The sequence below is a fragment of the Leucoraja erinacea genome, chromosome 3 (genome assembly GCF_028641065.1).
Source record: "Leucoraja erinacea ecotype New England chromosome 3, Leri_hhj_1, whole genome shotgun sequence".
Lineage (NCBI taxonomy): Eukaryota > Metazoa > Chordata > Chondrichthyes > Rajiformes > Rajidae > Leucoraja > Leucoraja erinaceus.
The window spans coordinates 44,921,674-44,944,536 of NC_073379.1; positions in this window are offsets into that span (position 1 = coordinate 44,921,674).

Genomic DNA, 22,863 nt, shown 5'->3' on the forward strand with positions numbered 1-22,863 from the left:
TAACTATCCTGAACAAAATATGGGATCCATCCAATACCAAAATAATAGCTAATTTGTTCTGCTTGCAGAAAAACCAATAAAAAATGTTTTGCCGATCAAAGATGGGCTATCTTAATGCTAAATTTAACATTGCTATGTCTTTTTAATGATTGTAAAATGATTGTTGAATCTGTACCTTTTCATTATGACTGACCACTTAAATGGGAACAAACTAGAAAAAGAGCACGGACTTAAAAATGCAGAACTTTCCAGTAAATTATTGAGATTACTATTATTGAGATGATTAACTAAGTTCCTAAGCTCCCACATATCTCAAATAGTTTTGAAAAAATCATCTAAATATATGTTAACAAGAGTCATGTATAGATTGGATGTTATAATCTAAGGTAGAGCAACATAACCAATGAAAAGCATGTGTAGATGTCTTGAGCACAATCACGGCAGAAAATAGAGCAGGAGAAGGCCATTCAGACCCTAGTGATCCTACCTCCGCTGTGCTGTTGGGTAGAGAATTGCAGAAATTCACTACCTTCAGTGAGAATAAGTTCCTTCGCACCTCAGTTTCAAATAAACACCCCTTAAACTTGTAAGATCTCTGTAGTTCGTGAATCTCCTACCAGTGGATACATCCAGCATGGAAACAGGCCTTTCAGCCCACCGTGCCCATGTGGACCAACGACCACCCATACACTAGTTCTATTCCACACACTAGGGACAATTTACAGAAGCCAATTAACCTATCTATCACGCACTTCTTTGGAATGGGGGAGGAAATGAGAGCACCCGAAGAAAACACATGCAGTCACCAGAAGAAAATGTAAATTCCATAAAGCAGCACCCGTAGTCAAGATTGAACCCGGGTCTCTTGCACTGTAAGACGGCAACTCTACATCTGCACCTCCATGCCACTTAGTGGAATGAATACGGTATGATTCATATGCCAATTATTTATTGGCCTTGGGCACCATCACATGATGTTGGGAAATATAAAAGCGGAGATTCATCCTGAATGAATGCGTTTGGTCAGTAAAAGGTAAGTAAGAAAAAAACAGAAGTGTTTAGAGACTGAATCTTGACAGGTTGCTCAGTGCTTAGATTGGCGCTACACCTTCCAGTTTACTACCATGGATGACTCTGCCAAGAGTGTACAGCTACTCAGTAGCGTTGCTCTAATAATCTTTGGTATACACAGGCCAATCCACCATGTTGAAGTGCCTGTCCAAAGTGCCAGCAGTTAATATAACAGAAATAAGGGGTAGGCTATTTAGGACTGAGATGAGGATTTTTTTTTTCATCTACAGAGTTGTGAATCTGTGGAATTCTCTGCCTCAGAAGGCAATGGCCATTTCACTGGATGTTTTCAAGAGATAGTTAGATTTAACTCTTTAGGCTAAAGGAATCAATGGATAAGGGGAAAAAGCAGGAATGGGGTATTGATTTTAGATGATCAGCCATGATCATATTGAATGGTGGTGCTGTCTCGAAGGGCTGAATGGCCTACTCTTGCACCTATTTTTCTATGTTACTATGTTTTACAGGCTTCGAGTTTCATGTCAATACTGCCACGATCATCCCTAACTACCAAACAAAAGTCCCATTAAGGCATAAAATGTATTTTACAATTCCTTGTGGACCAGCACCAATGTCTTGCTCCAGATAGTTGCCATCATTAGACTGCCCCACGTACACAATTTGACCAGTGCAGAATTATTCAACTGCAGTGCCACCATTAACACGATCCAGGATGCTATCTACCTCTTCTTGTAAGGTTCATCTCCTCACATAACTCCACCTCCTCTATAACATTGAAGTATCAACTTATCAGTTCACTTAAAAGCTGCTTTTGCCAAAATGGCTGTCGGTCGAGCTCTCCATAGATGTTTTGCAGAGAAAATCAAGTTGTAAGCTGTCATTTTCTACCTTGATTTTAATCTCATTAATAAATGAAACATTGCTATGTCTAATTTGTTAACAAGCTCAAGGTTGCCTGATATACTATAAAATGTGTTTTACCACAAAAACATTCTCTCTTCGCTTGTTTCTATCCCATTAAAAAAATGGAAATTAGTTAAATTAGAAATTAGAATGATATCCAGTTAGTATTTGCTTGAATAATTTTGAATAATTCCTTTGCAGGGTTTTGCCAGAGTTTTCATGTGACTCACTGCTGCAGGCTGCTTCCAACTTACTTTCACATTCTAATCCCATGACAGTTGGGGGAGTCCAGAACCAGGGGCCACAGTTTAAGAATAAGGGGTAAGCCATTTAGAACAGAGATGAAGAAATACTTTTTTACACAGAGAGTTGTGAGTCTGTGAAATTCTCTGCCTCAGAGGGCAGTGGAGGTCGGTTCTCTGGATGCTTTCAAGAGAGAGTTAGATAGAGCTCTTAAAACTGACTGCAAAAATGTTTATAGATATGTGAAGAGAAAGAGATTAGTTAAAACAAATATAGGTCCCTTGCAGTCAGAAACAGGTGAATTGATCATGGGGAACAAGGACATGGCGGACCAATTGAATAACTACTTTGGATCCTTCTTCACTAAGAAAGACATAAATAATCTGCTGGAAATAGCAGGGGATCGCGGGTCAAATGAGATGGAGGAACTGAGTGAAATCCAGTTTAGCCGGGAAGTGGTGTTAGGTAAATTAAATGGATTAAAGGCCGATAAATCCCCAGGGCCAGATAGGCTGCATCCCAGAGTATTTAAGGAAGTAGCTCCAGAAATAATGGATGCATTAGTGATAATTTTTCAAAACTCTTTAGATTCTGGAGTAGTTCCTGAGGATTGGAGGGTAGCTAATGTAACCCCACTTTTAAAAAAAGGAGGGAGAGAGAAAACAGGGAATTACAGACCAGTTAGTCTAACATCGGTAGTGGGGAAACTGCTAGAGTCAGTTATTAAAGATGTGATAGCAGCACATTTGAAAAGTGGTGAAATCATTGGACAAAGTCAGCATGGATTTACGAAAGGTAAATCATGTCTGACGAATCATATAGAATTTTTCGAGGATGTAACTAGTAGAGTGGATAAGGAGGAACCAGTGGATGTGTTATATCTGGACTTTCAGAAGGCTTTCAACAAGGTCCCACATAAGAGATTAGTATACAAACTTAAAGCACACGGTATTGGTGGTTCAGTATTGATGTGGACAGAGAGCTGTCTGTCAAACAGGAAGCAAAGAGTAGGAGTAAACGAGTCCTTTTCCGAATGGCAGGCAGTGACTAGTAGCGTACCGCATGGCTCAGTGCTGGGACCCCAGCTATTTACAATCTATATATTACTAAAAGTCTGATCTTGACTGCTTTTGGCCCACTGTGCTGCGATTTCCAAGAGAACGCCGCCACCAACGGCCGTCATTTTTGGCCACCTCGCTCAGAGGCCCCCTCTGCCTTCCGGGACCAGAGGATTTTTCCCATCGATGAAAAATCAGAGAGATATTAATATTTTTAAAAAATTCATTCTCTCTGTTGCCCCCGCTGGCGGCAGTGGGAGGGACTATAAAACCCGGAAGTGTAGTGCCTCACTCAGTCTCTGCCAGACCCAGGAAGTGAGAGGGTCATGGCTCTCTGAGCTGCGAATAACAATGAACGCACATCTATTCCACGGTGAGTTCCCTTGATGCGGCTCAAAAGTGGCTGCAGCCCAATTGTTTACCTCGCCTTTTTAAAAAGGTTTGTGTTCACAAAATGAATTTTGGTTGTCAGGTGGCTGCAGCCCAATTGTTTACCTCGCCTTTTTAAAAGGTTTGTGTTCGCAAAATGAATTTTGGTTGTCGGGTGGCTGTAGCCCACTTGCTTGCCTCGCCTTTTTAACAAGTTTGTGTTCACAAAATGAATTTTGGTTGTCAGGTGGCTGCTGCCCAATTGTTTGCCTCGCCTTTTTAAAATGTTTGTGTTCACAAAATGAATTTTGGTTGTCAGGTGGCTGCAGCCCAATTGTTTGCCTTGGCTTGGCTTTTAAAATCGTTGCAACAGTTGGATGCCAGCCCAAGAATCCATTCAGCCCACAATATCTATACTAGCCCTCTGGAAACCAGTACCTTCGGCCCGAAACAACCATCCTAGCGCAACAGACAGCCCCCCCACTGGCGAGCAATATTGGAATTGGTGGAGATGTGGAATATTGCGTTGGTGACCAGCCCTCCCGTGTGATTCTGGGATCCAATGGGTCCTACTCAGTCTAGTAAATATTAATGATTTGGACGAGGGAATTGAATGACACTGAGCTGGGGGGCAGTGTTAGCTGTGAGGAGAATGCCAGGAGGCTGCAAGGTGACTTGGATAGGCTGGGTGAGTGGGCTAATGCATGGCAGATGCAGTATAATGTGGATAAATGTGAGGTTGTCCACTTTGGCGGCAAAAACAGGAAAGTAGACTATTATCTAAATGGTGGCCGATTATGAAAAGGGGAGATGCAACGAGACCTGGGTGTCATGGTACACCAGTCATTGAAAGTCAGCATGCAGGTGTAGCAGGCAGTGAAGAAAGCGAAGGGTATGTTAGCATTTATAGCAAAAGGATTTGAGTATAGGAGCAATGAGGTTCTACTGCAGTTGTACAGGGTCTTGATGAGACCACACCTGGAGTATTGCGTACAGTTTTGGTCTCCAAATCTAAGGAAGTTCATTATTGCCATAGAGGGAGTGAAGAGAAGGTTCACCAGACTGATTCCTGGGATGTCAGGACTTTCATATGAGGAAAGACTGGATAGACTCGGCTTGTACTCGCTAGAATTTAGGAAATTGAGGGGGGATCTTATGGAAACTTACAAAATTCTTAAGGGGTTGGACAGGCTAGATGCAGGAAGATTGTTCCCGATGTTGGGGAAGTCCAGGACAAGGGGTCACAGCTTAAGGATAGAGGGGAAATTATTTAGGACCAAGATGAGAAAAACATTTTTCACACAGAGAGTGGTGAATCTCTGGAACTCTCTGCTACAGAAGGTAGTTGAGGCCAGTTCATTGGCTATATTTAAGAGGGAGTTAGATGTGGCCCTTGTGGCTAAAGTGATCAGGGGATATGGAGAGAAGGCAGGTACGGGATACTGAGTTGGATGATCAGCCATGATCATATTGAATGGCGGTGCAGGCTCGAAGGGCCGAATGGCCTACTCCTGCACATATTTTCTATGTTTTCTATGTTTTAAAGATAGCAGAGTCAAGGGATATGGGGAGAAGGCAGGGACGAGGTACTGACTGTGAATGATCAACCATGATCACATTGAATGGCGGTGCTGGCTCGAAGGGCTGAATGACCTATCCCTGCAACTATTGTCTATTGTCTATTCAAAAAAATGTGATCCATCATATGCCTGTTAAACCCAAGGGTAGTAGAACAGAAGCACAGTTTGTGAAAAGTTCACACGGGCAATAATGCAGAATGTGTTATCGTACTAGCAGTCTGCCGCACTTCAACTAGTTTTTCATGTCATGGAATTGTATTCAGACAACGATGTCCTTCTTGAAACATAACCCACGTGGCATGAACCCCTGGGCATAACAGAACTTGAACTTTGGTCTTCAGCAGCTAGTCGAGTGATGCCGATTTTATTTATGATTCCCTCTATACTTTTCAATTCACCAAATACTAGTTGTGCTGATGTTTGAAAAAAGGAAAAGATATCAAAGCAAAGTTTTTTTGCAAAATGTGGGCTTACAGTGTGATTTAATTACTCAACTTTCCATCAGCGACTGAGAATTTGTTCTTGCTGTGGAGCTCAAGGAAATCCGCCCACCATGATGAAGCATGAATGATAGGATGAATTTCAGCTTTCTGGTGTGTTGTATTTGGCCTTATGAAGAATATCTGTGGCAGCAAGCAACTTTCATATCATTTGACTTGTTTACTACCATTGAGATTGAAGAATTCTCACAGACAATTAAATAGGAAGAAAATAGTGTTCATTTTTAATTTTTTTTAATCATTTTATTGAAAACAAAATGGACAATGGGACATACACAAAGCGAAATAAGTCAAAGCTAACTACTCAAAAGGAAACATTTTTTAAAAAGTACATTAAAAAATAGTTGTTATTCTGAACACATTTGAAATTAGATTAGAGGCATGAAAGACCGCAGATGATGGAAACTGGAGCAAAAAACAAGTGCTGGAAAACTCAGCAGGTTAGGCAGGGTCTGTGGAGGTAAAGGGATAATTAACCTTCTTGGGTTAATTTAGGTGAATCTGGGTCTCCACCCGAAATTATGGTTATCCCTCTGCCTCTATTGATGCTTCCTGACCTGCTGAGTTCCTCCTGCAGTTTGATTTTGGCTCCAGATTGCAGTCTCTTGTATGGCCTCATAAATGTGTCATCATAAATGGCAGCTTCTGTGTAATTAATAATCCTAAGAGAAATATAGATTCCCTTATCCAACATTATTAATGCTATAATATTAATGCTTTGCTCTGCCTACAGAAGACATGTTGAAGAATGTTTTCAAGATCACGAATGGGTCATCTCAAAAATTCAATATAGGTGTGCCTATTCAATGACTGTAAAATGACTAACGATGCTGTGTAAAATTAGATTTTCAGGGCAGGGAAAGTTGTTTGGTGTTAATTTTGTTACAGCACACCGCTATGTTGTCAGTTACATCTCATTTAACAAAGCTGATGTTTACAACCTTACTTTATAGCCAGTATAGTCAATAGGACTGATCAGGGATGAACTTATAGAGGTGTATAAAATCATAAAAGAAATAGATCGGGTAGATGCACTGAGTCTCTTGTCCAGAGCAGAGAACCGAGAACCAGAGGATACAGGTTTAAGGTGAAGGGGGAATTTCAGGGGTAAATTGTTCACAGAAAAGATGGTGGCTGTCAGAGTAGTTGAAGCAAGGACTATTGCAATGTTTAAGAAACAATTGGATAGGGACATGGTTAGTGTGTAAGAAGGAACTGCAGATGCTGGTTTAAACTGAAGATAAAATCAAAAAGCTGGAGTAACTCAGCGGGAGAGGCAGCATCCCGTCGAGACCCGAAACGTCATCCAATACTTCTCTCCAGAGATGTTGCCTGTACCGCTGAGTTACTCCAGCTTTTTTGTGTCTATCTACGGACATGGTTAGGTCAGGCTTGGAGGGATATGGCCTAAGCACAGGCAGATAGGACTAGTGTGGATGGGACATGTTAATCGGTGTGGGCAAGTTGGGCTGAGGGGTTTGTTTCCACGTTGTATGACTACTCTATGACTGCACTTGAATTTTTTTGTTTCATTTTCATTACATTTGTGAATATTCAAGCAGGTAAGTCTTTGAAGGAGCAAAGTATTAGACACAACTACTTCTGGATGTTCATTTTTAACCACACAGTTGCAGATGACAAAAACTGTTCTCAGTTTTACAGTGTAATAATGATGTTTGGATACATTTAATTTAACAATACAGCGTGGAAAGAGGTCCTTTGGCCCTTCGAGTCCGTGCCGACCATTGATCACCTGTACGCTAGTCCTATCCTACACACTAGGGGCAATTTACAGAAGCAAATTAATCTACAAATGAATTTGGGAGGAAACTGGAGCACCCAAAGGAAACACATGTGGTTACAGGGAGGACATACAATCTCTGTAAAGACCGTACCTGTAGTCAGCATCGAACCTGGGTCTTTAGTGCTGTGAGGTAGCAACTCTACCGCTGTGCCAATGTGCCATGATGTGTGCAGTTCGTTTCATCCTCACAGCATCTTCAAATTCCACGCTTTTTTTTTTTAAGAGTTCAGATGTAAGTTGTCAAGCATGAACATTTTTCCAACAAAAATTTGCACTTTTCAAACCAATTCTTAAAATTGAGTTAACTGTCAGTCAGAATACAATCTGCACTAATCCATTGTCACAATTAATCAGTGAAACAATGCGCATCATACTAACAGAAATCAGAATAAGACAAAAATGCAAAATTATACCACGTATCACGTTCAAAGAAAGACACAAGGCGATGGAGTAACTCAGCAGGTCTTTGGAGAACATGGATTGGTGAATTTTTGGGTCGGGTCCCTTCTTCAGACTGATTCTGGTGTGGGTGGGGATTTGGAGAAAGCTGGGAGGAGCAGGACAAAGCCTGGCAACTTGTAGATGGATACAGGTGAGGGGAAGGAGGGGGTTAGCTAGCCAAATTATAATACAATTATCAGGGATGAAAAAAATATTAGTGTGACTGAAGGATAGGGTGTGAATTGCGAAGTAGGGGAATATACGTGGAAGGGGCAAGGGCTTGGTAAAGGGGCTGTCCCACTGCGGCGACCTAATCCATGAGTTAAGAAGAGTGTCTTCGACCTTCAAGCTCGAGGGCACTAGCATGGAAAACCTCGAGCTGGATCGACCGTGAGCGTTGAAACCATGAGCTGGGTCGACCGACCGTACACACACGCACGCACGCACGCACACACACACACACACATCGCAAAGGCGGGGGCCAGGGAAAGTGGGGGAGCGCTGTATGAAATTCAGACCCACGATGAAGAGGAAGGTAAAAGACGGCTGCACATTGTATGGTAAATCCTTTAGAGAGCGTGGAGAGAGGGGTGGGGGAGGGAAGGGGGGAGAAGAAGGACTGGAGACACTTTTAAGTAGTATAATAAAGTTTAGCAGGCATATAGTCAGTTTTCCTTGATCCTGAAAACTCCAATGAGCCAATCAAAATGCCCGGTCAGCGAAGGAGATTACCTACGGCTGCCCTCAACTGCCTGTAACTAAATAGCGACCCCACTCCACTGCACTACGAGTTAAAAAGAACTATGCCGACCATATTTTACTCACGGAAAATTTTTCAACATGCTGAAAAACGTTCCGCGATGTATTCCAATGTTCACTAGGTTGTAAGCTACCCAGGCAGAATATCAGATGCTGTTACTCCAGTTTGTGTGTGGCCCACTCTGTCCATGGAGGAGACTCAGGATAGGAAGGGCAGTGTGGGAATGGGAAGGTGATTTATCAATAGTGAGCAATCGAAAGATCCAGTAGGCCTTGGTGGTCCGAGCACTAGTGTTCGACAAAATGCTTGCCAAGTCTATGCTTGGTCTCGCTGATGTAAAGTAGTCCACATTGGGATCACTGGATGCAGTGGATGAGGTTAGAGGAGGTGCATGTGAACCTCTGTCTCACCTGGAATGACTGCTGGATTGACATGTGGGAAGTGGCATAGGGACAGGTGTTCCATCTCTTTCAGTTGCAGGGGCAGGTACCAGGGGAGGAGATGGTTTGTTTGGAAAGAGATGAATGAACCAAGGAGTTGTGGAGGGAGTGATCTCTGCAGAAGGTGGAAAGGGGTGGGGATGGGAAGACGTGACGTGGTGGGATCACGTTAGAGATGGCAGAAATGTCATAGAATTATGTGTTGAAGCAAAGGCTGGTGGGGTGAAAGGCGAGGTGAAGATCATGGGAAATCTATCTTGATAGAGAAGTGATTTATAAATTCCTTAAAGATGAATTTTGGTTACTGAATGGCTGGAGCTCGGATATGCACCTGTGCTGTCTTAAAGTTGCTGAGATAATTGCTGAACATCCGAAGTGATAACTTCAGCCTCAGAAAACACTGTTTTTCCAAGGGATCAAGAAAACAGCCTTTGCATGTATACCTATGTTGTTGCTCTCATGCCAGCTGTTTGCATCTCTGGTGGTCTCTTTCAATATTCTCCACAACAGATGTAACATGCAGCTGGTTGTCATCTTGCTGCATGTCGAATGTCATACCATGATGTCTCCCATTCCCAATATCTTCAAAGTCCAACAAATAATCTCTTAACACATCACGCTCAACAGCTCCTTCTCTGTGGGAAATCAGAATGCAGCTGCTTGCTTTTTATCTTTAATTGGTTCTGCAAGCCTGTGTTTCCATGAACTCCTTGAAACAATGTAATTTTTCCGAGGTGATTTGATTCAATTTTTGGTTAGGTCTTTTATGATTTTACTGTAGTTCAGTCATTTTGCATGAAAATGCTCTTACAAAGTAATTGCCTCAATGAAATGGCTTCACAGTTCTGCATAAAATGGAAATATATTGGCTCAGGTTTTCCAAATGCATAACATTTGGATTGAGGAGGAAAAAAACAGAATATAGAAAAAAGGTATAAACCCCTTACATTTATCACATTTCTACAGACCTTTCACTCCAGAAGAGATGATAATTGTTCATTTTCAAGTTGATTAGCTGTCAACAACGATCATCACTAAAATGATACTTATCCAGTTAATTTCCGTAATTAGACTTCTGAGGTCAATTTGACGAGTAACCTCATGAACCACGATGAAAGTATTAAGCATAATGTGCATTTTCATGGAGTTGATGTCAATTCACAACTATTTTTTCATGCCATAAGCCTTTGATGGATTTGTGCATCCAGCAGTTTGCGTCATCAAAACATTATTTTTTTCTGTTGGTTTAGACCAGTTGTGTTCTGTTTATCCATGTCTTTATTGAATATTACACACCAGCTTAATAATTGTCGAAACATAATATTTTGTGTACCATTTGGTGTCATTTGCAGTCAGATCTTATGTGCAAATGCTACTTCTATATATTAGATCCAAATCATGGACAGGAGAAGGTACTCCACACATGTGCTGCTAAGTTAAATGGCATGCAATATATACTTTAACTTCATGAAAAATCCACATGTGTATTTAAGTTCCACTGAAATGCATTCCACTAGGCAGTTGATGCCCATCTGAAGTCTATTTGTATCTGCCACACTATTTATTAGTTTCAAGGTTTTGTGTCGTCTGCAAATATAGCAGTCATGCTTTGGATGTAGAAGAACAAGCCTTCGTTATAAATCAAATCCTGGTCTTGAATGAACTTTGGTGAACTCCACTGTATTAATCTCTCTCGTCTGAAAAGCAGTCATTTATCACAGATCTCTTTTTCTAACTCTTAGCCAAGTTTGTTTTCATGCAGCTACTATTCCTTCATCGCGTGGACTTCAGTTTAGCTAACAAGTCTAATATATGGTACTTTATCAAAAAGCCTGCTAAAAATCCAATATGCACTGCATCAATTGCACTGCTCTCATCCATCCTCTCTGTCATTTCATCAAAACACTCAATCAAGTTAGTTAAGCACACTTGTCCATATAATATCTACAGGACTTTGCTTTGCTCCAAGGTTGACCGAATGGGTGATAATTTTATCTGGATTATTGTTAATAACATTTTTATTGATATTAAACTGAACAGATTAAAATAGTCAGTATTATCAATCACCTCTTCTCTGATCAAGGTTATCATATCATATATCTATTAAAACTCTGTGTGTGTGTCTGGATGTGGATGTGTGTGTGTCATTTTGCATTTGAAACGTATTTTCTCGAAAACCAGATGCAGAAATGAGGAGATTTTTACAATTTCGGTAGGGATTTAACTTACGATTTCATAAATGCACTCCTCTCTAGATTTGGTCAATTATTTCCCCTGATTTTGAATAAAACTGTTCACAAAACATCAAAAAAAATGTAAATCAATTGCTGCATGAGTCAGTGTTACCTTACAGATGTCCAATCAGAATGGATCTCATTTACATATGTGACATCACAATGGGACACGGGTGGGAGATCTCTCCCCCTCTCTCCCTCACTTTTACAATGCCTTTGCACCTGCCCAGCTGGCCCCGCCCAACCCTGCCCGGCCCTGCCCCCCATCAGCATGCCTGGTGAATTGAATTTTTTGGCCAGATCTCACTTCTCATTTCAACTTCAATTTCCACTTGGATACTCTTCACTATTTTGATCACTGTCAGCTATTCTAATTTCTATGTTCTATACTCAAGTTCTGTCAACATCCTCGTAAATGTTCTCTGCACTCTTTCCAGTTTTAACAACAATGATATGGAAGGCCTTTCAGCACATAGTGCTTATGTTGACCCTCAGAGCCTTCATCCAGCTCCAATTCAGAATTTTAACTTGTGAGACCACCCTGTCTTTACCCATAACTATTTTAAAGCTAATAAAACAGTGGTCACTGGTTACAAAAGGCTCGCCCTTGGACACTTCAGTCACTTGTCCTTCCCAATTTTCCAAAGAGTCAATCAAGCTTTGCTCTCTCTCATGCAGGGTCCTCTACTTATTGATTGTAAACTTTCCTAAACACATTGAAAGTAATCACTCCCCTGACATCAATCTAAAGATGGGTCTTGATCCGAAACATCACCCATTCCTTCTCTCCAGAGATGCTGCCTGTCCCGCTGAGTTGCTCCAGCATTTTGTGTCTATCTTCGGAAGTAAAATGTTAATGGCTTAAATAAAAAAAAACATTAATCAGAAATGTTTTATCATTCATCAGAAATGTTACCTAACCTGCCGAATGTGTCAATTTGTTTCCTTGATAGATGAATAGATAAACAGAGGATAGCTGGAATCTGTTGCAAAGTATATTAGAGAGGGAAAATTGTAAAATTGGAAGAAACAGGCTACCAGGAGGAAATGGTACATCCGAGGTCCCGACTTTAGTTTAGTTTAGAGATACGGGTAACAAGCTTTTTAGCCCACCGAGTCTGCGCTCACCAGCGATCCACTGATATTAACACTATCCAACGCACACTAGGGACAATTTATATTTATACAATTATACCAAGCCAATTTACCCTACAAAACTGTATGTCCTTGGAGTGTGGGAGGAAACTGATCTCGAGGAAAACCCACGAGGTCACGGGGAAAACATTCCAATTCCGTACAGACAGCACCCGTAGTTAGGATTGAACCCGGGTCTCTAGTGCCGAAAGTGCTGTTAGGCAGTAACTCTACCGCTGTGCCACCGTGCCATGTTGCATAATTATTTTTCAGATACTTCAGAGATGTGAGGTTCTGATTGTTGGAGACCATTCTATCAAACGGAATTAAACCATTTGCAAGGGAGTATTACTTAATGAGGATGCAGAAAAGAAATTGACAAATAAAGATCTTGTTATTTAGAGGAATATAAGAGGAATCGAATATAGGATCAAAGAGGTCCTTCTGCAGTTGTACAGGGCCCTAGTGAGACCACACCTAGAGTATTGTGTGCAGCTTTGGTCCCCTAATTTGAGGAAGGACATTCTTGCTATTGAGGGAATGCAGCGTAGGTTTACAAGGTTAATTCCCGGGATGGTGGGACTGTCATATGCTGAGAGAATGGAGCAGCTGGGCTTGTACACTCTGGAGTTTAGAAGGATGACAGGGTATCTCATTGAAACATATAAGATTGTTAAGAGCTTGGACACGCTAGAGGCAGGAAACATGTTCCTGATGTTGGGGGAGTCCAGAACCAGGGGCCACAGTTTAAGAATAAGGAGTAAGCCATTTAGAATGGAGATGCGGAAATACTTTTTCTCACAGAGAGTGGTGAGTCTGTGGAATTCTCTGCCTCAGAGGGCGGTGGAGGCAGGTTCTCTGGATGCTTTCAAGAGAGAGCTAGATAGGGCTCTTAAAAATAGCGGAGTCAGGGGATATGGGGAAAAGGCAGGAACGGGGTACTGATTGGGGATGATCAGCTATGATCACATTGAATGGCGGTGCTGGCTCGAAGGGCCGAATGGCCTACTCCTGCACCTATTGTCTATTGTCTATTTCTGAATATGTTTGTTTGTGAATAGATAGGAAGAAAAGAAGGAATTATTAAAGTTTTAAGGAGCGTTTGCAATTAAGGTGCAGGCATGTCCGTGGTTATGAAGACATTGTAGTTGACAGTAGGATGACGGCTTGTGCCGTTTAATTGTCAAGGTATAATTACTTCCTGTTTCCTTGGTTATCTTGGTTGAGCAACATTTGTCTTGTGTGAAGTAATGATGGAGATGCCGCAAATTGCAGAGTCTTTTAAAGTCTTCCTCTCTCGATCTGGGTGATACTCTTCATCATAATCATAAACATAATAATACTTTATTAGCCAAGTATGTTTTGCAACATATGAGAATTTCATTTGCCATACAGTCATACCCAATAAAGCAACGGAACACACAAAATACATTTTAACATAAACATCCACCACAGTGACTCCTCCACATTCCTCACTATGATGGAAGGCGAAAAAAAGTTCAATCTCTTCCCTTCTTTGTTCTCCCGTGGCCGGGGGCCTCGAGCCTTCCGTTAATACGGCGATCTTGGCTCCAGTAGCCGGCGGCGTTTGGTCCCTCGCGTCGGGGCGATCGAGCTCCTGCATTGGGGGTAATCTCAGCTTCCCGCGCCGGGCGATTGGACCCCAGGTCGGGGCTGGTTGAAACATTCTGCATCGTTTGGAACTTACCGACATCGGTCTCTACCCGAGAATGCAAGCTCCTCGATGGTGAAATCCGCAGGCACTCATGGTAAGTCCCTGTCCACGCAGTGGGGCTCAAAGTCAGTTCCGAGGAAAGCCTCCAGCTTAATGATGTTAAGCCGCAGAGCGACCGGAGATACGATCCGGAAAACAATTGGTTCTCCGGCAAGGTAAGAGATTGAAAATAAATTTCCCCCGACCTCCTCCCCCACCCCCCACATAAAACCCAGAGAACATTAACACAAACCTTTAAAAACATACTAAAAATAACAAAATAAGACAAAAAGACAGACAGGCTGTTGGCGAGGCGATCATGCGTCGCCCGCTGGTGGACCTTCATGGACCTCCTTCAAGGACAGGGAGGTGCTGTAATTTTACCAGTAATATATTGTGAAGTAACTTTGAGGGTTCAATGTCCCAGAGAACTATCATTCTAATTGTCATGGTCTGTAATAATCTGACTATGGTCGGTTAGTTATAAAATGAACGACACAACACTAACTGCCATAGTTGTTCCTTGTGGTAGCAAACATCAGATTCTCCTCAATTTACACACCATCAAAAGTGGCTATCAATAGATAACTTTGGGAACCCGCTTAAGAAACTAAAATAACAATGACTGAGAATAATAAAGTGCGTGAAACTGACTGTTGAAACATTCTCATGTTAAACTGAAAAAAATATGTATAATAACGGGAACATTTTATAGTCTAGGTCAATACTGGTGATACATAGAAACATAGAAAATAGGTGCAGGAGGAGGCCATTCGGCCCTTCGAGCCAGCACCGCCATTGTGATCATGGCTGATCGTTCCCTTTCAATAGCCCGTGCCTGCCTTCTCCCCATATCCCTTGACTCCACTAGTCCCTAGAGCTCTATCTAACTCTCGCTTAAATCCATCCAGTTACTTGGCCTCCACTGCCCTCTGTGGCAGGGAATTCCATAAATTCACAACTCTCTGGGTGAAAATGTTTTTTCTCACCTCAGTCTTAAATGACCTCCTCTTTATTCTAAGACTGTGGCCCTTGGTTCTGGACTCTCCCAACATTGGGAACATTTTTCCTGCATCTAGCTTGTCCAGTCCTTTTTTAATATGTTTCTATAAGATCTCCCCTCATCCTTCTAAACTCCAGTGAATACAAGCCTAGTCTTTTCAATCTTTCCTCATATGACAGTCCCACCATCAATCTCGTGAACCTACACTGCACTGCCTCAACCACAAGGATGTCCTTCCTCAAATTAGGAGACCAAAACTGTACACAATACTCCAGATGTGGTCTCACCAGAGCTCTATACAACTGCAGAGTCCAATGCAACTGCACAACTAATGATAACAGATTTTTGCTGGTATTTGCTGTGATTTATATTGCTGTGATTTAAATACAGTTATCACAATGACATAACTGCTTGCAGTAAAGAAAATATACTACCACTGCATACTTGAATGTCTTGTTAGCTTTATTGGTCACTTGGGATTCCTGGATGTTATGGGTTATGGCTACTTACCAGTGGGAATCATTTGTCTTGAAAGGTGCCCAATGTAGGCATAACATTAGCAACTGCATAAATAGTAGTGTGGAGTGGTTAGTATAAGAAATGTAGATCCAATGTGTAAAATCCAATTGAACTGATGAAACAGCAGCTAAAGTTATGGCATTCCAACCACAACAGTAGGAAAATAAATTTACAATCTCTAATTTACTTCAATGACAATGTTTCAATCAATTACAAAATACAAAGCAGATATAACATTTCGTTGGAACTAGCAGGTCCCAAAAAGCATTTATGATCACACAAACTATTTCCAGAATCATATTTTCCATTAGCATTGCGGTAATACCACAACAATTGAATACCAAAATGTTCCAAAGGTTACTCTAAAATCTGCAGATCGTCCTCGATCAGAGCCAAAAGATCATGATGAATAGTGCCCCATATCAATTGCAACATTTCTATTAATTGCCATTTTGCGATACCCTGCAAGTTTAAGCCATGATGCCAGAATGGCTAGAGTGACCGATTTGACTTAAGATGAGCTGCAGCAGTGGTAAAATGATCTGATATTATGTTCCAATTAAGTGACGTGATTGATCTCTTGTTGTGACCTTGCCAGCAGTAGCACACAACATAAATATGCTAATCTTAGGCATTTATTGCTTTGCTGCTAGTCCCATACCACCTGGCGATTGCAACAGGGCAGTCTGACTTTAATGACAAATATGTTAATATAATTGCATTACACTTCTTTGTCAGCTAAGGGCATCAACCTGGTTATACTTAGCTGGTTAATACTTCTTTTTTAAGATAGCAGGATGAGTGATTTTGCATCAACATGTTATTCCTCAATATTTAAGGTATGTCGTGGCTGGTTTGAGGTATGCTGAAGTTTTCATCTCATAAACCCCCCCCCTAGCTATGAGATGTTGCACTCTGGGAGGTTGAATGTAAGGGGACAATATACAGTTGATGGCAAGACCGTTATGGCATTAATGTGTAGAGGGATCTTGGAGTCCAAGTTTGTAACAATGAAGATGTCAGCACAAGTAGTCAGGGTGGTAAAGAAGGCATGGTATGTTTACCTTCTTTGCTAGGGGCATTGACTATGAGTCAGAGAGTCATAATGCAACTCTACAAGCCTTTGTTTGACCACACCTGGACTATTGTGTGTAGTTCAGGTCATCCCATTACAGGATGGATGCCAGGGCTTTGGAGAAAGTGCAGAGGAGGTTTACGAGAATGCTGTCTGGATTAGATGGTTTGAGCTGCGCAGAGAGGTTGGATGAACATGATTGTTTTCTCTATAATGTCAGAGCTTGAGGGGAATCATGATAGATATAAAGTTATTAGAAGCATTGATAGGGTCGTTGGTCAGAACCTTTTTCCAAGGATGGAAATATCCAACAGTGGAGGGCATAGCTACAAGGTGAGAGGGGGAAAGTTTAATGAAGATGTTGTGGCGACTCCCAAGGGTCGGGCCACCCTAACTGTCAAACCCCTTGGCTCAGTGGTTCAGTCTGGAGGCGGTCCTTAACCAGAGGGTTTAAAGGCAGGGGTTTGGGTGCCGTCTTTCTCTCGTGTGGACTTCCCTACAACCGGGAGGAACCAAATAAAGGTGCCTCTCAAAATACTTGACTCCTCTCTTTTAGTTTCGAGACCTACGCACCACATTGGTGACCCCGACGCTCCATTGTCGTCATGATGGAGAAAGGAGAAAGCCCTACCTCCTCACAGGCCGGCTCGGCCCTGTCTCTGGACGCGGTCTCTGTAAAATTGCCCACCTTCTGGACCACCCGGCAGCACATCTGGTTTCCAGCAAGCGGAGGCCCAATTCAACCTGCGGGGCATCACAGTCGATGCCACCCGCTTCTATTACCTGGTGGGGGCCCTCAACCAGGACACGGTTGAAGAGGTCACAGACTTCCTCGCAGCCCCACTGGCCACCGATAAATATCTCGGCCTTAAGGAGCTCCTGCTCCAGATTTATGGACTTAGCAGGATGGAGCGTGCTGCTAGGCTCCTTCATATGGAGGGCCTAGGTGACCGATGGCCATCTAGCCTCCTAAAGGAGATGGTTGCTCTCCTGGATGGGCACACGCCGTGCCTGATGTTTGAGTACACCTACTTCCATCTGTTGCCGGCCTACATCCGTCCTCAGCTAACGGCGCCTCCTTCGCTGACATCAGAGCCCGCGGGAGGCGTACCAACCACGTGGGAACGCACTGAGGACGATGCGCCCTGATGACGTCAACACGCTGGCCGTCAGCAGGCGCACCGATGACGTCACCCCGGCAGCTCCTGATTTCCTCCGGTGGGGCGGGGAAGCTGTGGAAGGAGTGACAGCTCCAGCCCGAAGGCCCATAAGTCGCCCCCCCGCGGCCGTGTCGGGTACTGCACCTGCAGTCCAGCGCCAGCAAGCTGCAAGTGCCACCAACAGGAGCCGGCAAGCTCCAAGTAACACCAACATGAGGCACTGGAGCTACTACCATCAGCGCTGGGGTGCTGCAGCACGACAATGACGCCAGCCGTGCACGTTCCCGGGAAATGCCTGGGCCGGCTGCCAACAGTCCCCGCGGCGGCCTGCCAAATTCACCGCCTCTTCGCCTGAGATCGGCGCTCTGGGACCCGCTTCCTCGTTGATACTGGAGCGGAGCTCAGCGTCCTGCCCCCTTCTCTGGCCGACATTCGTTCCGGTAAGCAGGGGCCCGTCCTCAGCGCGGCGAATAGCAGCCCCATCCGCACGTATGGAGCGCGCATGGTCCCGATCGTGTTCAGCTCCTGCCATTTCTCGTGGCGGTTCACCATTGCTGATGTCTCCCAGCCGTTGCTCGGGGCCGACTTCGTCCGGGCGCATTCCCTCCTGGTGGACGTCAGGCGTCAGCGCTTGGTCAACGCCGCTACAATGGAGCCGATCACGTTATGTTTGGATCAGCTGGTGGGATGCCCCCTGTCGTCCGTGGATTCCCGCTTCGCTTGGATCTTGGCCGCGTTCCCGGACATCCTGACCCCACAGTTTCGGTCATCAACCCCCAGTCACGGAGTGGTACATTTTATACAAACTACCGGCCAACCTATCCACGCACGAGCACGCCGAGTGCCTGCCGGATAAACTGCGTCTGGCACGGCAGGAATTCCGCAGGATGGAGTCCTTGGGGATCGTCCACCCTTCAAGCAGCCCATGGGCGTCCCCACTCCACATGGTCCCTAAGTCAAGCGGGGGTTGGCGACCTTGCGGGGATTACCGACAGCTGAATGCTGCAACAACAGCAGATCGATACCCCGTACCCCACATCCAGGACTTCATTGCCCATTTGGCTGGGGCCACAACATTTTCGAAAGTGGATCTGGTACGGGGTTATAACCAGATCCCGGTCCACCTGGATGATGTACCCAAGACGGTGATCATCACGTCATTCGGACTTTATGAGTTCACGCGGATGCCGTTCGGCCTCAAGAATGCTGCGCAGGCTTTTCAACGCCTAATGGACGGGGTGTGTCATGACCCTCGATTTTGTCTTTGTTTACCTGGACGACATCCTGGTGGCCGCTCGCAGCAGGAGCACTACGCCCACCTCCGGCAGCTCTGTCAGCGGCTCAGCGAGCATGGTTTGGCTATCAACCTTGACAAGTGCCATTTAGGGTATCCGAGATCGACTTCCTCGGCCACCGCGTGACTGCACAAGGAGTGGTTCCCCTGCCGGACAGGGTCGACGCCATCCGTCGGTTTCCCCGCCCATGCACGGTGCGCAGCCAGCAGGAGTTTGTCGGCATGGTGGCACTTTTCCATCATTTCGTGCCATCCGCGGCCCACATCATGTGGCTGCTGTATCAACCTCTGGCGGGTGGGCAGCACAAGAACGTCAAATGGACCCACGAGGCAGTGGCAGCATTTGGCGGAGCGACGGAGGCCCTTGCTCGGGCCGTACTGCTGGTGCACCCATGGGAAGATGCCCCAAATGCTGTAACGGTGGACGCCTCGGAGTTGGCAGTTGGTGCAATGCTGGAGCAACTGACGGGCGGAGTTTGGCGGCCCCTGGCCTTCTTCAGCCGGCACCTCGACCGCGCGCAGACCAAATACAACGCGTTCGATCGCGAGCTCCTGGCTCTGTACCTGGCAGTTTGCCACTTCCGCTACTTCCTGGAGGGCCGCCCGTTCACCGCCTACACGGACCACAAGCCACTCACTTTTGTCCTGGTGAAGGTTTCCGACCCCTGGTCCGCACGACAGCAGCGGCAATCGGCTTACATCTCGGAATATACCACATCTATCCGCTATGTCGAGGAGAAAGAGAACCGGGTGGCCGACACATTGTCCCGCCCCGCAAGCTACGCCGTTTTCGAGGTGGCGCCCGGAATTGACTATTCTGCCCTGGCAGAGGCACAGCTCACAGACGGTGAGATGCCCGCCTACCGGACTGCCATCTTCGGCCTCCGCCTTGAGGATGTCCCTCTCGGTCCTGGAGGAGCGTCGATCCTGTGCGATGTATCGCACGGTCAGCCGTGCCCCATCACCCTGCCGCCTGGCGGCGGAGGAATTTTGAGGTTGTCCACGGACTGTCTCACCCATCAATCCGGGCGACAACGGCACTAATGGCTGCTCGTTTCATGTGGCACGGTCTGCGCAAGCAGGTTGGCCACTGGGCTCGCACCTGCATTCCGTGCCAGACGGCGAAGATCCAGCGCCATGTCCGTGCGCCTCTCCAGATGTTCGGTCTACCTCACCGGCGATTCGACCATCTCCACGTAGACATTGTAGGGCCTCTTCCGCCGTCCCGGGGCATCACCCACCTTCTCACGATGGCGGACCGCTTCACGCGGTGGCCGGAAGCCATTCCGCTGGCCGACACTTCAACAGCTACGTGCGCTAGTGCATTGTCCGCGCACTGGATTGCTCGCTTCAGGTTGCCGGCGCACATCTCCTCAGACTGGGGGCCACAGTTCACCTCCGAGCTGTGGTCGGCCATGGCTCGCTTGCTCGGGGTGCGGCTGCACCACACCACGGCTTATCACCTGCAAGCTAACGATCTGGTGGAGAGGTTCCACTGGCAGATTAAGGCAGCGCTGAAGGCACGACTCTCCGGCCCGGACTGGATGGACGAGTTGCCGTGGGTCATGCTGGGCATTCGGACTGCTCCTAAGGAGGACTTGGCCTCATCATCGGCGGAGCTCGTGTACGGGTCACCACTCACAGTGCCCGGGGAGTTCATGCCGTCGGCGCCGGGGCAGCAGGGAACGCCCGCATCCACCTTAAAGCGCCTTTGCGAGCGAGTTGGCAGGCTCGCACCCGTCCCAACGTCCCGCCATGGGACATTTCGCCCACATGTGCCATCAGCCCTCCGGGACTGCTCATACGTCTTCCTGCGCTGTGATGCCCACAGGACGCCACTCCAGAGGCCGTACGATGGCCCGTTCCGGGTGCTGGAACACGGGCAGACGCCTTTTGTGCTGGGCATGGGGGGCCGGCCGGAGGCCGTGTCGTTTGACCGGTTGAAACCGGCACACCTGGACATTGACCAGCCGGTGCTGGTTGCCCAACCTCGGCCTCGAGGGCGCCCCCCCTCACGGCTCCCTCCGCTTGTCACTCCACCTGTCCTCCCGTGGTCCCTCGACCTATCCCTCGACCTGTCCCTCCACCTATGCCTCCGCCAGCCCCACGATCGGCTGACTTCCGCACGTGGGCCGGCCGGGTCGTGCGCCCGCCGGTGCGATTCATGCCTCGTGTTCTGGGGGGGGTCCTGTGGCGGCTCCCAAGGGTCGGGCTACCCTAACTGTCGAACCCCTCGGCTCAGTGTTTCAGTCCGGAGGCGGTCCTTAACCAGAGGGTTTAAAGGCAGGGGTTTGGGTGCCATCTTTCTCTCGTGTGGACTTCCCTACAACCGGGAGGAACCAAATAAAGGTGCCTCTCGAAATACCTGACTCCTCTCTTTCATCTCGAGACCTACGCAACACAATGTGCAGGACAAATTTTTAATGTAGTGGTGGGGGCCTGGAACGCATTGCTAAGGATGGTGGTGGAGGCAGGTACGACAATGCCGTTTAAGAGACTTTTAGATAGGCACATGGCAGTGCAAGGAATAGTGTGATATTGAGCACGTACAGGCAGATGAGATCAATTAAACTTGACATGTTTGGCACAAACATTGTGGGCCAATATTCTGTGTTTTCCTATGTTCTATGTTCTAATCGATTTTACACAGAGGATGTACATATTTAATGCAGAGGGTGGTACATACATGGAATGAGCTGCCAGAGGAAATGGTTGAGGTATGTACAGTATATACCAGTCTAAAATAAAATAGTCATTCATCACACTTTGTCATTTAAACAAGTTCTGCACTCATGTTACTCCTCCTCACTTTAATCCAGTTTTGCTGCAAAGCCAATCGTTTGATACTTTATTATTTGGTCTTTACAGACTTGGTAGACAATATCCGCGCACTGTTCACATACACTATGTTACCTTAATCAGGTTAATCAAACATGTCGCCTTCAACAAATCTGTGCTTGCCTTTCATAGATCATTGATGTGCAACTGGTTGTTAATTCTTTCCTGGAATGATGTTTTTAAACCACTTGTTCATCACTTACTGCGAGCGGGTCTATAATTGGCAGATTTGTGACTCCATCTGAGGACCATGACTACCCGATAGTGACAGTGTGACACTTTTAGATCCTACTGTATGTTGTCATTAAACAGTTGGTTTTAAAATACATGATGGCGGTGCCTTACCTGGATCGCCGTATGAAGCTCTGGAGTGTTTGGCCTGCTGCTTCAACATCATGGAGCTGTGGTTTGCAGAGTTCCCAGCCTCAGGCCGCACTGATTTCAATATCACGGAGCCCTGGGATCCCTTTGCCGAGTGCCGCCAGCATGAATCTCCGCCCAGGAATTGACCCATTCGGATGTCCAAGCTGCTGAGAATGTTTTCCCGTTCCGACGTCGGATGTTGACCCCCAAATTTCATTGTAATAATGGCCATGAGGGGGGTCCAAGAGGAGGCAGTCCGTTGGAGATGGAAAAAGGGATCAACAATGGGGGCGAGGACTCCTTCGCATGGAAGAACGGAGTGCGGCGGAGGCGACGGAAGAAGAGCTCCAAATCGCGGCAGGCACGGAACTCATTGAGGTGGGGATGGAGTCAAGATTC